Source organism: Rhinatrema bivittatum, chromosome 4 (assembly GCF_901001135.1).
Source record: "Rhinatrema bivittatum chromosome 4, aRhiBiv1.1, whole genome shotgun sequence".
NCBI classification, from domain to species: Eukaryota; Metazoa; Chordata; class Amphibia; order Gymnophiona; family Rhinatrematidae; genus Rhinatrema; species Rhinatrema bivittatum.
The window spans coordinates 486,301,052-486,314,769 of record NC_042618.1 but is presented as its reverse complement, the minus strand read 5'-3'; positions in this window follow the sequence as shown (position 1 = coordinate 486,314,769).

The window sequence follows — 13,718 nt, the reverse complement described above, 5'->3', positions numbered from 1 at the left end:
TTTAAAAATATATCCGAAGCAAGAAACCTGTGAGGGAGTTGGTTGGACTATTAGATGATCGAGGGGTTAAAGGGGCTCTTAAGGAAGATAAGGCCATTGCAGAAAGACTAAATGAATTCTTTGCTTCCGTGTTTACTAATCAGGATGTTGGGGAGATACCAGTTCTGGAGATGGTTTTCAGGGGTGATGAGTCAAACTGAACAAAATCACTGTGAACCTGGAAAATGTAGTAGGCCAGATTGACAAACTAAAGAGTAGCAAATCACCTGGACCGGATGGTATGCATCCTAGGGTACTGAAAGATCTCAAGAATGAAATTTCTGATGTATTAGTTAAAATTTGTAACCTATCACTAAAATCATACATTGTATCTGAAGACTGGAGGGTGGCCAATGTAACCCCAATATTTAAAAAAGGCTCCAGGGGCGATCCTGGCAACTATAGACCAGTGAGACTGACTTCAGTGCCGGGAAAAATAGTGGAAACTATTCTCAAGATCAAAATCGTAGAGCATGGATTTACCCAAGGGAAGTCTTGCCTAACAAATCTGCTTCATTTTTTTGAAGGGGTTAATAAACATGTGGATAAAGCTGAACTGGTAGATATTGTGTATTTGGATTTTCAGAAGGCATTTGACAAAGTTCCTCATGCAAGGCTTGTAAGAAAACTAGAAAGTCATGGAATAGCAGGTGACATCCTTTCGTGGATTACAAACTGGTTAAAAGACAGGAAACAGAGTAGGATTAAATGGTCTGTTTTCTCAGTGGAAAAGGGTAAACAGTAGAGTACCTCAGGGATCTGTACTTGGGCCAGTGCTTTTCAATATACATATAAATGATCTGGAAAGGAATACAATGAGTGAGCTTATCAAATTTGCGGACGATACAAAATTATTCAGAGTAGTTAAATCACAAGCGGCTGGTGATATATTCCAGGAGGACCTTGCAAGACTGGAAGATTGGGCATCCAAATGGCAGATGAAATATAATGTGGATAAGTGCAAGGTGTTGCATATAGGAAAAAATAACCCATGCTATAATTACACAATGTTAGGTTCCATATTAGGTGCTACAACCTAAGAAAGAGATCTAGGCGTCACAGTGGATAACACATTGAAATCGTCGGTTCAGTGTGCTGCGGCAGTCAAGAAACCAAACAGAATGTTGGGAATTATTAGGAAGGGAATAGTTAATAAAACGGAAAATGTCATAATGCCTCTGTATCACTCCAAGGTGAGACTGCACCTTGAATTCTGTGTATAATTCTGATCACCGCATCTCAGAAAAGATATAGTTGCGATGGAGAAGGTACAGAGAAGGGCAACCAAAATGATAAAGGGGATGGAACAGCTCCACTATGAGGAAAGGCTGAAGAGATTAGGGCTGTTCAGCTTGGAGAAGAGACGGCTGAGGGGGGAAATGATAGAGGTCTTTAAGATCATGAGAGGTCTTGAACGAGTAGATGCGAATCTGTTATTTACACTTTCGAATAATAGAAGGACTAGGGGGCATTCCATGAAGTTAGCAAGTAACACATTTAAGACTAATTGGAGAAAGTTCTTTTTCACTCAATGCACAATAAAGCTCTGGAATTTGTTGCCAGAGCAGGTGGTTAGTGCAGTTAGTGTAGCTGGGTTCAAAAAAGGTTTGGATAAGTTCTTGGAGGAGAAGTCCATTAACAGCTATTAATCATGTTTACTTAGGGAATAGCCACTGCTATTAATTGCATCAGTAGCATGGGATCTTCTTGGTGTTTGGGTAATTGCCAGGTTCTTGTGGCCTGGTTTGGCCTCTGTTGGTAACAGGATGCTGGGCTTGATGGACTTTTGGTCTGACCCAGCATGGCAATTTCTTATGTTCTTATATCATGAATATTCAGTGTAGATACTTTAAAATCTGACCTGGATTAATGGTCGTATTTAACACTGTATTAAAACTTTTTTTTTTTTGCATTTTAAGAATATTTCTGTGTAAGTGCAATAAGGCAGTAAAAATGAAACAATTCTGTATGGAGTAGCAGCCTTGTGGTTAGAACACTGGGCTACAAACCAGGCAAACCAGGGCTCAGATCCCATCAATGCTCCTATTGGGGGATCTTGCTTCACCCTCCATTGCCTCCGGTACAAAAACTTGATTATGAGTCTTTAGGGACAGGAAATACCTACAGTACCTGCATGTAGTCTGCTTTGACGTGCATGGAAAGTAGAATATAAATCAAACAGTAAACAAATAGTGGTTAATAGTGGTTAATACCAGTTTATGGATTTCTCCAGGAACTTATCCAAACCTTTCTTAAACCCATCTACACTAAGGGGTAGACTAAAAATAGCTAGCGGCTGTCCATATGTGAGCAGTTCATGGCGCTTGCACATGGATGCACCGCACATGAATGTTTTAAAATTCGATGTGTAGGATCCCAGAGGCAAGCTGAATGTCAGTCTCAACGTAGAGATGGCCTGATGATGCAGGAAAGACAACTTTAGATTTCTTACCAGCAGGCAAAATGTTTGGGAAAGGGAAGCCTATTCTGACAAAACGGGCTCCCCCTTAACCAGAATGAAACCCATTCTTTACCTCCCATCATTCCCTCAGGCCCTCCTTACCTCTGCAAAGACCAACCCCGTCCTTTCTTAATGCCGAGCTGAGCCCCCATCATCCTCCGTTCTTCATTCTTCAGTGCACTGAGCTGCCTCTTCTGTCTCTGAAACTCAGCTGACTTGTGTTTCAAATTGTATGTGAGGGTGCTGGGGGAGTGCTGCAACCACAAGTGGGGAAAATGTGTATTTTGGGAGGAGTGTGGGATGCATTTCTGTACTTGCTTTGGACGGTTACCACTGTTTGTTTATGCACATGAGTCACTCAGGAAATGTATGTGGTTGTGGGGTGAGACAGTGGGGTGTGTAGGCTCCTGCTAACAGTTCCTCATGTTGTTCTATGTCCTTTTCTGGGTGTGAACAACTTGTCTATGTAAAATTACATGTGTAAGTTTCCTGTCCATGGAGTTTTACATGTGCATTTTTGGCAGCTATATACTAACCATGTACGTGCACATGAAGAAAGGACACAGAAGGTCACTATTATTGGGCACATAAGGTATTACTTCAGTGTTTCACTGTAAAAAATGTCTAAGTGGAATACTATGATAAAATAAGGAAATTAGAAAGAAAGTAAAAGGAGCAGTTGTAAGGTTTACAAGGTTTAAAAACTCTATTGTAGAAACCAGTGGGAGCACTGAGAGGAGAGGATCACTGTGCTGGTGGCTGAAAGAAATCAGTAAGTTTTGCTTGGGAAATTTTATTTTTTTTATTGGGGAGAAGTAAACTATTGGGGTATATTATTTAATGTTTGTGCTTTTAAAAGACAGCAAGGCAGCTAATAAACAGAAGTTAGTGTGTTTATTTTTAAATAGTCAGTAAAGCAGCTAATAAGCAGAGGTTAGTGTGTTGTATTTCCCAACCCTCCCACCCCTCAGCCACCCACCCCTAGCTCATTCTTTAATTTTTAGACAGGTGCCACTTTTACATTAAAAAAAAAAAATCAGCCTTTTAACGTCACAAATTCCCCACACCTTCTTGAGAGTTTGATCAGTCCCCTGTAGGCCACTACCAGACATATAGTGAATTCATTAATACATTTAAAGCACATTAATTAGACACATTCCTACTCCCATAGCAACCTAAAACTTAACTAGGAACTGAACAAATTTGAGATGAAGGCAGCAGTCAGCAGCAAGAGGGGGGCTTCCCAGTCTTTTGCATCGAGTGTCACATGTATGATTTTTTACCCACCGCTGAGAAGTTGTACATGTGCATGCGATGCAAAGAGCTCCTGGCTCTCAGAGAACGAGTCCGATCTCTGGAGACTAGAGTGGCAGACCTGGAGGAGCTGAGGCAGACAGAGAGGTATATAGATGAGACCTTCAGGGACATAGTAGCCAAGTCTCAACTTCAGACGGGCAGCCCTGGTGCTGCCTTGGAGGAAGAAGGTCTCATAATGGGAGAGCACCAACCAGGTGTAGCAGGAAAGGATTCTGTAGCAAGGACCTGCTCTCTAGGTTGTACATTGTCCTTTCGTACTGAGGATATCTCCCCAAGGCCTACTGCCCAGGAGGGAAGGGTTAGGTCGGCCGTCATAGTTGGTGATTCGATTATTAGGAATGTAGATAGCTGGATGGCTGGTGGGCGTGAGGATCGCCTGGTAACTTGCCTACCTGGTGCGAAGGTGGCGGACCTCACGCATTACCTAGATAGGATTTTAGACAGTGTTGGGGAGGAGCCGGCTGTCGTGGTACATGTGGGTACCAACGACATAGGAAAATGTGGGAGAGAGGTTCTGGAAATCAAATTTAGGCTCTTGGGTAGAAAGCTTAAATCCAGAACCTCCACACGCAGGTCCACAGAGGCAGGCAGAGCTCAGGAGTCTCAATGTGTAGATGAGACGATGGTGCAAGGAAGATGGATTCAGTTTTGTAAGGAACTGGGGAACCTTTTGGGGAAGGAGGAGTCTCTTCCGAAGGGATGGGCTCCACCTTAACCAGGGTGGAACCAGACTGCTGGTGCTAACCTTTAAAAAGGAGAGAGAGCTGCTTTTAAACTAGAACAAAGGGGAAAGCTGACAGTCGCTCAACAGTGCATGGTTCAGAGGGAGGTATCTTCAAAGGATACTAATGATGCATTAGAGTTAGGACATCCCAACAGTGAGGTTCCAATAATAAGAAAAGCAGTCCAAGTGCCTGTAACTAAAAACTCACCTGAGCTAAAAAATTCTAACTTATCCCTATCAATTAAAAAGCAGAATGAAAATACAAACAAAAAACAAACTTTGAAATGTTTGTATGCTAATGCCAGAAGTCTAAGAAGTAAGATGGGAGAATTAGAATGTATAGCAGTGAATGATGACACAGACTTAATTGGCATCTCAGAGACATGGTGGAAGGAGGACAACCAATGGGACAGTGCTATACCGGGGTACAAATTATATCGCAATGACAGAGAGGAGCACTCAGGAGGAGGTGTGGTGCTTGATGTCCAGGATGGCATAGAGTCCAACAGGATAAACATCCTGCAAGAGACTAAATGCACAATCAAATCTTTATGGGTAGAAATCCCTTGTGTGTCGGGGAAGACTATAGTGATAGGGGTATACTACCGTCCACCTGGCCAAGATGGTGAGACAGACAGTGAAATGCTAAGAGAAATTAGGGAAGCTAACCAAATTGGTAGTGCAGTAATAATGGGAGATTTCAATTACCCCAATACTGACTGGGTAAATGTATCATCAGGACATGCTAGAGAGGGAAAGCTCCTGAATGGAATAAATGACAGTTTTATAGAGCAATTGGTTCAGGAACCAATGAGAGAGGTAGCAATTTTAGATCTAATTCTCAGTGGAGCACAGGATTCGGTGAGAGTCAATTAATGGCTGGAAGGGGGACAGTAAGCAATTCCATGGTTCTAGTGCTAAACTTTCAAAAGGGAAACTTTGATAAAATGAGAAAAAATAGAAAAAAACTGAAAGGAGCAGCTAAAAAGGTAAAAAGTGTGCAAGAAGCATGGACATTGTTAAAAAAAAAAACAAAAAACATCCTAGAAGCACAATCCAGATGTATTCCACACATTAAGAAAGGTGGAAAGAAGGCAAAACGATTACCGGCATGGTTAAAAGAGGAGGTGAAAGAGGTTATTTTAGCCAAAAGATCTTCATTCAAAAATTGGAAGAAGGATCCAACAGAAGAAAATAGGATAAAGCATAACCATTGGCAAGTTAAATGTAAGACATTGATAAGACAGGCTAAGAGAGAATTTGAAAAAAATGTGGCCGTAGAGGTAAAAACTCACAGTAAAAACGTTAAAAAATATATCCGAAGCAGAAAGCCTGCAAGGGAGTCAGTTGGACCATTAGATGATGGAGGGGTTAAGGGGCCATGAAGACAAGATAAGGCCATCGTGGAAAGATTAAACAATTTTTTGCTTCGGTGTTTACTGAAGAGGATGTTGGGGAGATACCCGTTCCGGAGAAGGTTTTCATGGGTAATGATTGAGATGGACTGAACCAAATCACGGTGAGCCTAGAAGATGTGGTAGGCTTGATTGACAAACTGAAGAGTAGTAAATCACCTGGACCAGATGGTATACATCCCAGAGTTCTGAAGAAACTCAAAAATGAAATTTCAGATCTATTAGTAAAAATTTGAAATCTATCATTAAAATCATCCATTGTACCTGAACATTGGATGGTGGCTAATGTAACCCCAATACTTAAAAAAGGACTCCAGGGGTAATCCGGGAAACTACAGATGGGTTAGCCTGACTTCAGTGCAGGGAAAAATAATGGAAAGAGTTCTAAATATCAAAATCACAGAACATATAGAAAGACATGGTTTAATGGAACAAAGTCAGCATGGCTTTACCCAAAGCAAGTCTTGCCTCACAAATCTGCTTCACTTTTTTGAAGGAGTTAATAAACATGTGGATAAAGGTGAACCGGTAGATGTAGTATACTTGGATTTTCAGAAGGCGTTTGTCAAAGTTCCTCATGCGAGGCTTCTAGGAAAAGTAAAACGTCATGGGATAGGTGGCGATGTCCTTTCGTGGATTACAAACTGGCTAAAAGACAGGAAACAGAGAGTAAGATTAAACAGACAATTTTCTCAGTGGAAGGGAGTGGACAGTGGAGTGCTTCAGGGATCTGTATTGGGACCCTTACTTTTCAATATATTTATAAATGATCTGGAAAGAAATACGATGAGTGAGGTAATCAAATTTGCAGATGATACAAAATTGTTCAGAGTAGTTAAATCACAAGCAGATTGTGATAAATTGCAGGAAGACCTTGTGAGACTGGAAAATTGGGCATCGAAATGGCAGATGAAATTTAATGTGGATAAGTGCAAGGTGATGCATATAGGGAAAAATAACCCTTGCTGTAGTTACACGATGTTAGGTTCCATATTAGGTGCTACAACCCAAGAAAGAGATCTAGGCATCATAGTGGATAACATATTGAAATCGCCGGCTCAGTGTGCTGCGGCAGTCAAAAAAGCAAACAGAATGTTAGGAATTATTAGAAAGGGAATGGTGAATAAAACAGAAAATGTCATAATGCTTCTGTATCGCTCCATGGTGAGACCACACCTTGAATACTGTGTACAATTCTGGTCGCCGCATCTCAAAAAAGATATAATTGTGATGGAGAAGGTACAGAGAAGGGCGACCAAAATGATAAAGGGGATGGAACAGCTCCCCTATGAGGAAAGGCTGAAGAGGTTAGGACTTTTCAGCTTGGAGAAGAGACGGCTGAGGGGGGATATGATAGAGATGTTTAAAATCATGAGAGGTCTAGAACGGGTAGATGTGAATCAGTTATTTACTCTTTCGGATAGTAGAAAGATTAGGGGGCACTACATGAAGTTAGCATGGGGCACATTTAAAACTAATTGGAGAAAGTTCTTTTTCACTCAATGCACAATTAAACTCTGGAATTTGTTGCCAGAGGATGTGGTTAGTGCAGTTAGTGTAGCTGTGTTTAAAAAAGGATTGGATAAGTTCTTGGAGAAGTCCATTACTGCTATTAATTAAGTTGATTTAGATAATAACCACCGCTATTACTGGCATCAGTAACATGGGATAGACTTACTTTTTGGGTACTTGCCAGGTACTTTTAGCCTGGATTGGCCACTGTTGGAAACAGGATGCTGGGCTTGATGGACACTTGGTCTGACCAGTATGGCATGTCTTATGTTCTTAACCCAGGTACAATGTATTCCCAAACTAAAAAGTCAATTTATTTGGGTAAACTGACTATCTGAAAATTGTCCAGCTTTTCCACAGGTAAAATACACTGGGGTAGATTTTCAAAGGGGTACACGCATAAGATGCGCGCGTACCCCCCGAAAACCTACCCCAAAATCCCCCTACGCGCGCCGACCCTATTTTGCATAGGCTCGGTGGCGCACGCAAGCCCCGGGATGCGCGTGTCGGGAGTGACGCGCCGTTTCAGGGGCGTGTCAGGAGTGGTGCCATGGGCGTGGTTTCGGCCTGGTGGCATTCTGGGGGAGTGGCCGCGGCCTCCGGACCAGCCCCCGGACCGGAACATGGAGTGCGGCAGCCGGCCCGGCATGCGCAAAGTTACGCCTGCTTCCAGCAGGCGTAACTTTGCCGACAAAGATAGGTTTAGATAGGGGGGGGGTTAGGTAGGGGAAGGGAAGGGAAGGTGCGGGGGGGGGGGGGGAGGGAATGGAGGCAGACTGCCTCCGTTCCCTCCACCCCACCCCCCCCCCCCGCACCTTCCCTTTTAATAGATACGCGTGGCTACACGCGTATCTATTAAAATCCCGCGTACTCTTGTTCGCGCCTGGTGCGCGAACAAGAGTATGCGTGTGCGCAGATTTATAAAATCTGCCCCAAAGGGTACAAACAAACACACATGCACTTTTATCCACAGAAAAAGTAGGCCAGTTGGAGGGTTCTGGGTGATCAGAGAGTTAGATATTGGGCGGGTGCTATATGCAGTGTACTTGGATTTCAGAAATGCTTTTGACTTGGTTCCATATAAGCACTCTTGATATGGGCCCTAAAGTGACTGACTGAGATAAAAACTGTTTGAGTGGGAAGTAACAAAGGTTGATGGTAAATGAAGATCAATCCAAGAAAAGTAGTTACATGTTACAATGTAATATAAGAAAAGTAGTTACATGTTACAATGTAAAATACATGTTACAATGTAAAATACATGTTACAATGTAAAATAAGAAAAGTAGTTACATGTTACAATGTAAAATACATGTTACAATGTAAAATAAGAAAAGTAGTTACGTTACAATGTAAAATAAGCAGATCGTGTCTTATTTGTTTAGTTATATGTAAACCGATGTGATATCTCGATCGAATGTCGGTATATAAAAGCAATAAATAAATAATAAATAAATAAAAGGGGTTAGGTGGGTGAGTACTAGTGGGGTGCCAAAGGGATTGTTCCTTGATCTGGCTCTGTTCAACATTTTTGTATGTGCTATTGCAGCAAGGCTATTTGGGAAGGTCATGGAAGGTGTGGATAAGATGAGGAAGAATCTAGTGAAGCTTAAGGGATGCCCTACAGTTCTGCACCTAAGATTTAATGCTAAAAAAATTAATAATCATGCATTTGATTTGCAACAACCAAACTGGCTAATTTTTAAAGGAATGCACATGCACCCATAAAAGCATGTATTGGCACGCGAGCAGAAATAAGCTTAATTTTATATCATGAGTGCAAGTACACACATATCGTTTAAAATATCCCTGTGCAAGTGACCATATTGGAGAGGTGGAAGAGAAAGAGAGACAATCTGACACTCTATATAGTTCCCACTGTAAGAGGGGTACTTTCAACTCAGGGTGGGTTTTGGGGGATGGTGTTACAAGGTTCAACAGACCCTTGCGCCCTAGGCAGACCAATGTAATTTTGCTCCCCAAAAAACCCACCCTAAGTTGAAAGTGCCCCTCCTGCAGTGGGAGATATATAGAGTGTTCTATTCTCTCTCTCTCTCTCTGTCCCCCCCCCCCCCCCTCTGGTGCTCAGGACCCTCTGGTTCCTTGTCCTGTAAGCCCCACACATGAGTCAGAACCTTTGAAAGTGAAAATCTCCAGACTTGTGCCTCACCTGGACCAGCATTAAAGTTTTGCGGGTAACATGCTAGCTCGTGCCATTTATTTATTTTATTTATTTATTTATTTATTTGCTTTTATATACCGACATTCGTTGGCGTACATCACATCGGTTCACATTACAACAACTGGAATAGTATGACTAGGGTCATACTATTTTACATTTTAACATTAACTGAGATTGATACAAAATATACAAACATCATTTTAAAAAAATCGTTTAACAATAACTGTGACTGGTACTAATACGTATTATGTAACGTAAGTTTAGATTGTGAATTTTAAGAAGAGAGGTATAGGCGTTGTGGGGAGAACATGTGGCGGGAGTAGCATTTGACAAGAATAGCGGTGGGTGATACAGATGGTGAGGGTTGGGGGTCTCACTATTGGATGCCAAAAAGTACAATGATTGAAATGGCGGGTCTGAGAGGCACAGTTTGCACTGCAGAGGGTAGTGAAGGGGGTGGGAGTGGGGAAGGGTTAGGTTGTGTCATGGTAGGCATTGAGGAATAGCCAGGTTTTCAATTTCTTTTTAAATGAGTGAATGGAGGGTTCCAGTCTGAGTTGAGAGGGGAGCTTGTTCCAGAGGGTGGGGCCAGCTACAGAGAATGTGCGTTGTCGGGTGGAGGTGAGGTGTACTAGTTTAGTGTGGGGAATGATAAGTAGGCCTGTGTTTTGAGATCGCAGGTTTTTCTGGCTGTGGTGTGGTCAGCCTTTGCAAAATTTGGGGTTCCGCAAGTAAGCCTTGGCCTCACCCCTTTCCCGCCTCCTTATTCTTGATAAGCGCACAGGTTTGTACATGCCTACTTCCCGGCTTCTTAAAACTTGTGTGTATCTGACCGTTTTTGGGCGGGCAATGCTTTTAAGATCTACCTTAAAGGGAGCAGTAGAGTATGGGGCGAAGTTTTGTATTTAATATCTACATAAGCCCTCAGCCTTTGCCCCTCTATGGTGCAATCCTGCGCTTACAGTATATTCCTTTTATGAACACTTTATATTCATTTCCGGCCTTTATCTTCTTTCCAGCTTGTTACAAGCTTCCAAGTTCTATTTCCCTGTTGATTGTAACTTTGACTTATTCCTACCTATTGTTATCCATCGTTTACTTAAACTGTTTCTCCAGTTATACCCTTGTTAAATGTAAACCGATCCGATATGGTTAATTACTATGAAGGTCGGTATAAAAAACTGTTAAATAAATAAATAAATAAATAAATGAGGAAACTAAACAGTGGTGGGACTTGGACCTATGGTGTCTGGGTCATTTATATGTGGATGGGCAGCTTATATCTTTTTGTGAGCTGCAGGATGAGTCTGAGATGCAGAACAAACTCAGTCCTATTACATTAAATTGACGAGTGTTCTGGCAAACTGTGCTTAGAGGGGTGGAGATGGACTGAACCTAAGCCAGTGAATCAGTCTATAGGAAGGCCAGTTCCTTGTTATAGAGAGCTACTATTCAGGTCACTTGGAGTGGGAGCCTTCAATGTTGGCTGAAGCTCAATGGGAAAGACACCTTGCTTGGCAATTTGAGCTTAAGGAGTGGAGGAGGATCTGGTGAAGTGCGCATAGGTCAGAGCTAATGATCAAATTGGTATTGCGCAATGGTAGATGCCTGCTCCTCTTTCATAAAATGTGTGTTTCATCGTCACCGCTTTGCTGATGGGGCTGCGAGCAACTGGATTTGTACTTACATGTATGGTGGGGATGTCTGTTTATCTAGTCCTTCTGGAAACGTGTGGGTAGATTGACGGGGCAGATGGTAGATGGGCAGTTGATCCTCACCCTAGGGCTTTAACTGCTGGGATGATGGGAAAACCAACAGGTAGGCAAGTTTAAGAAATCGCTTATTCCGCCCCTTTTACATGTGGCACAATTTGCAATTGCAACTGGGATGGAAGTCGGTGCCCACATTGGACCTTTGATGGGGACAGGTACCGATGCCCACATTGGAACTTTGATGAGGACAGGTACCGGTGCCCACATTGGAACATTTGATGAGGACAGGTATCGGTGCCCACATTGGAACATTTGATGAGGACAGGTACCGGTGCCCACATTGGAACTTTTGATGAGGACAGGTATCGGTGCCCACATTGGAACTTTTGATGAGGACAGGTACCGGTGCACACATTGGCCCTTTGATGAGGACAGGTATCGGTGCCCACATTGGACCTTTGATGAGGACAGGTACATGCCATTGTACTGATCGGGAAGCTGACATCTGTGCTGAGAGACAATGTTATGTTTTATGATAAAGTATGGGACCCAATGCTGCTGGTTTATAACACTTCTGAGGGAGGTGAACTTTCTAAAAGGGTTGTTCCTCTGTACCCTGTCTGCTTGATGGCGGTTGGAAATGTCTGGCAAGTTAATAAAATAAAAAGTCAAATAAACTCAATAAATAGCACAATATAAAATTTCATAACATTTAATTCTATAATCATTGTAAATATACAGTACATTTTATCAAATGGCCTCCTATCTGAATTCAATTAAGAGCTCATAGACATCTTTAGATAAATGTTTTTAATTGGCCCAATTATAGAGAGAGACTGAGATTGGCTTTTCATCAACCTACTTTGTTTTTGTGGAGGAACTAATAACAATAAATCATTTATTTATTTATTTATTTATTTATTGTTTTTGTTATACCGAGTTTCATGATAGGCATCACATCAACCCGGTTTACAAATAACAAGGAGTGTAAAGCATAATGTAACGTAAAAACCAATATTTTCAATAAGAATATTTTCAATAAGAACCTTGAACTTTAAATACAGTAAATCAGAAAAAGGGAGAGGGAAAGTTACAAAAAACAAGGAAAATAAACTTGGGATGGAAGGGGAGAAATTGAACAGCACAATATTTACATTTCAGCCTATTGATACATTAGAATAGCAAGTGAAAAAATAAGACTATAAAACGGTACATAGGTAATCAAATGAATAAATATGACACAGTTGTGAATGGTAATAGTATGATAAATATTCAGCAGGAATTAGTGAGAGAGGGTTTGAGGTTGGTTGATTCGTGTTGATTCGTGATTCGTGCATTTGCCAAATGCAGAGCAAAAAGGGTTGATATAATAACAGAAGGGTGGCCAGATACGAAGGCCTAGCTTCTTTGACTGTTTTGTAAAATAAGACCAACATTTTAAAGTTTTTGTGCTGTCCTTCTGGGAGCCGGTGCATCAGAATTAATATGGGAGGAATGGGCACAATTAGATGAGTGGCAGCAATTGTATTGCTTTTAAATATTTTGGTAAACAAATAAGTAAAGAATTACCATAATTGATCACAGATATTAAAAAGACTTGAATTAAGATTGTAAAATCATTCTTAGGTAAGATCTTAGTAATTGTAGCTTATAAAATCCCGACTGCAGCATATTTTTGACATAAGTCATCTCTGGATCAGAGAAAAAATCTAGGTTGTAAATTGGTTCCCCGATTGGAACAAATCATCCATCAGTCATTAAACTCATACATGTCTCTGGTGCTGGAAAACCACATGACTTTCAATTCCATCTCATTTCAAGACATCTAATTCGTGATAGTGGATAAGCATTAGTTAATCAGTTGTAGAGTGTTTATATTATTTTATTTGAAATATGCTATAGGTGTATCTGTAAACTCCCCAGTACAATATGTTTGGTTTTAGGCAGTCTACAAAACTTTTAATAAAATAAAAAAACAAAATATAAAACAAGAGCAGGATCTGGGGTGATCATATCTGATTATTTTAAGGTAGCTAAACAGGCAGATAAGGGGTCAGCAAAGAAAGATGCTTAAGTGCACAAAAAGGAATAGCCAACATGAAAAAGGAGGCAATACTGGCTGTGTGTAATGTCTCATTTGGAGCACTGTGTGTAATATTCCATGTGGAGTACAGTGTGTAATGTCTCATTTGGAGTACAGTGAGTAATATTCCATTTGGAGTACAGTGTGTAATATCTCATTTGGAGCACTGTGTGTGATATCTTATTTGTAGTACTGTGTGTAATATTCCATTTGGAGTACAGTGTGTAATATCTCATTTGGAGTACAGTGTGTGATATCTCATTTGGAGCACAG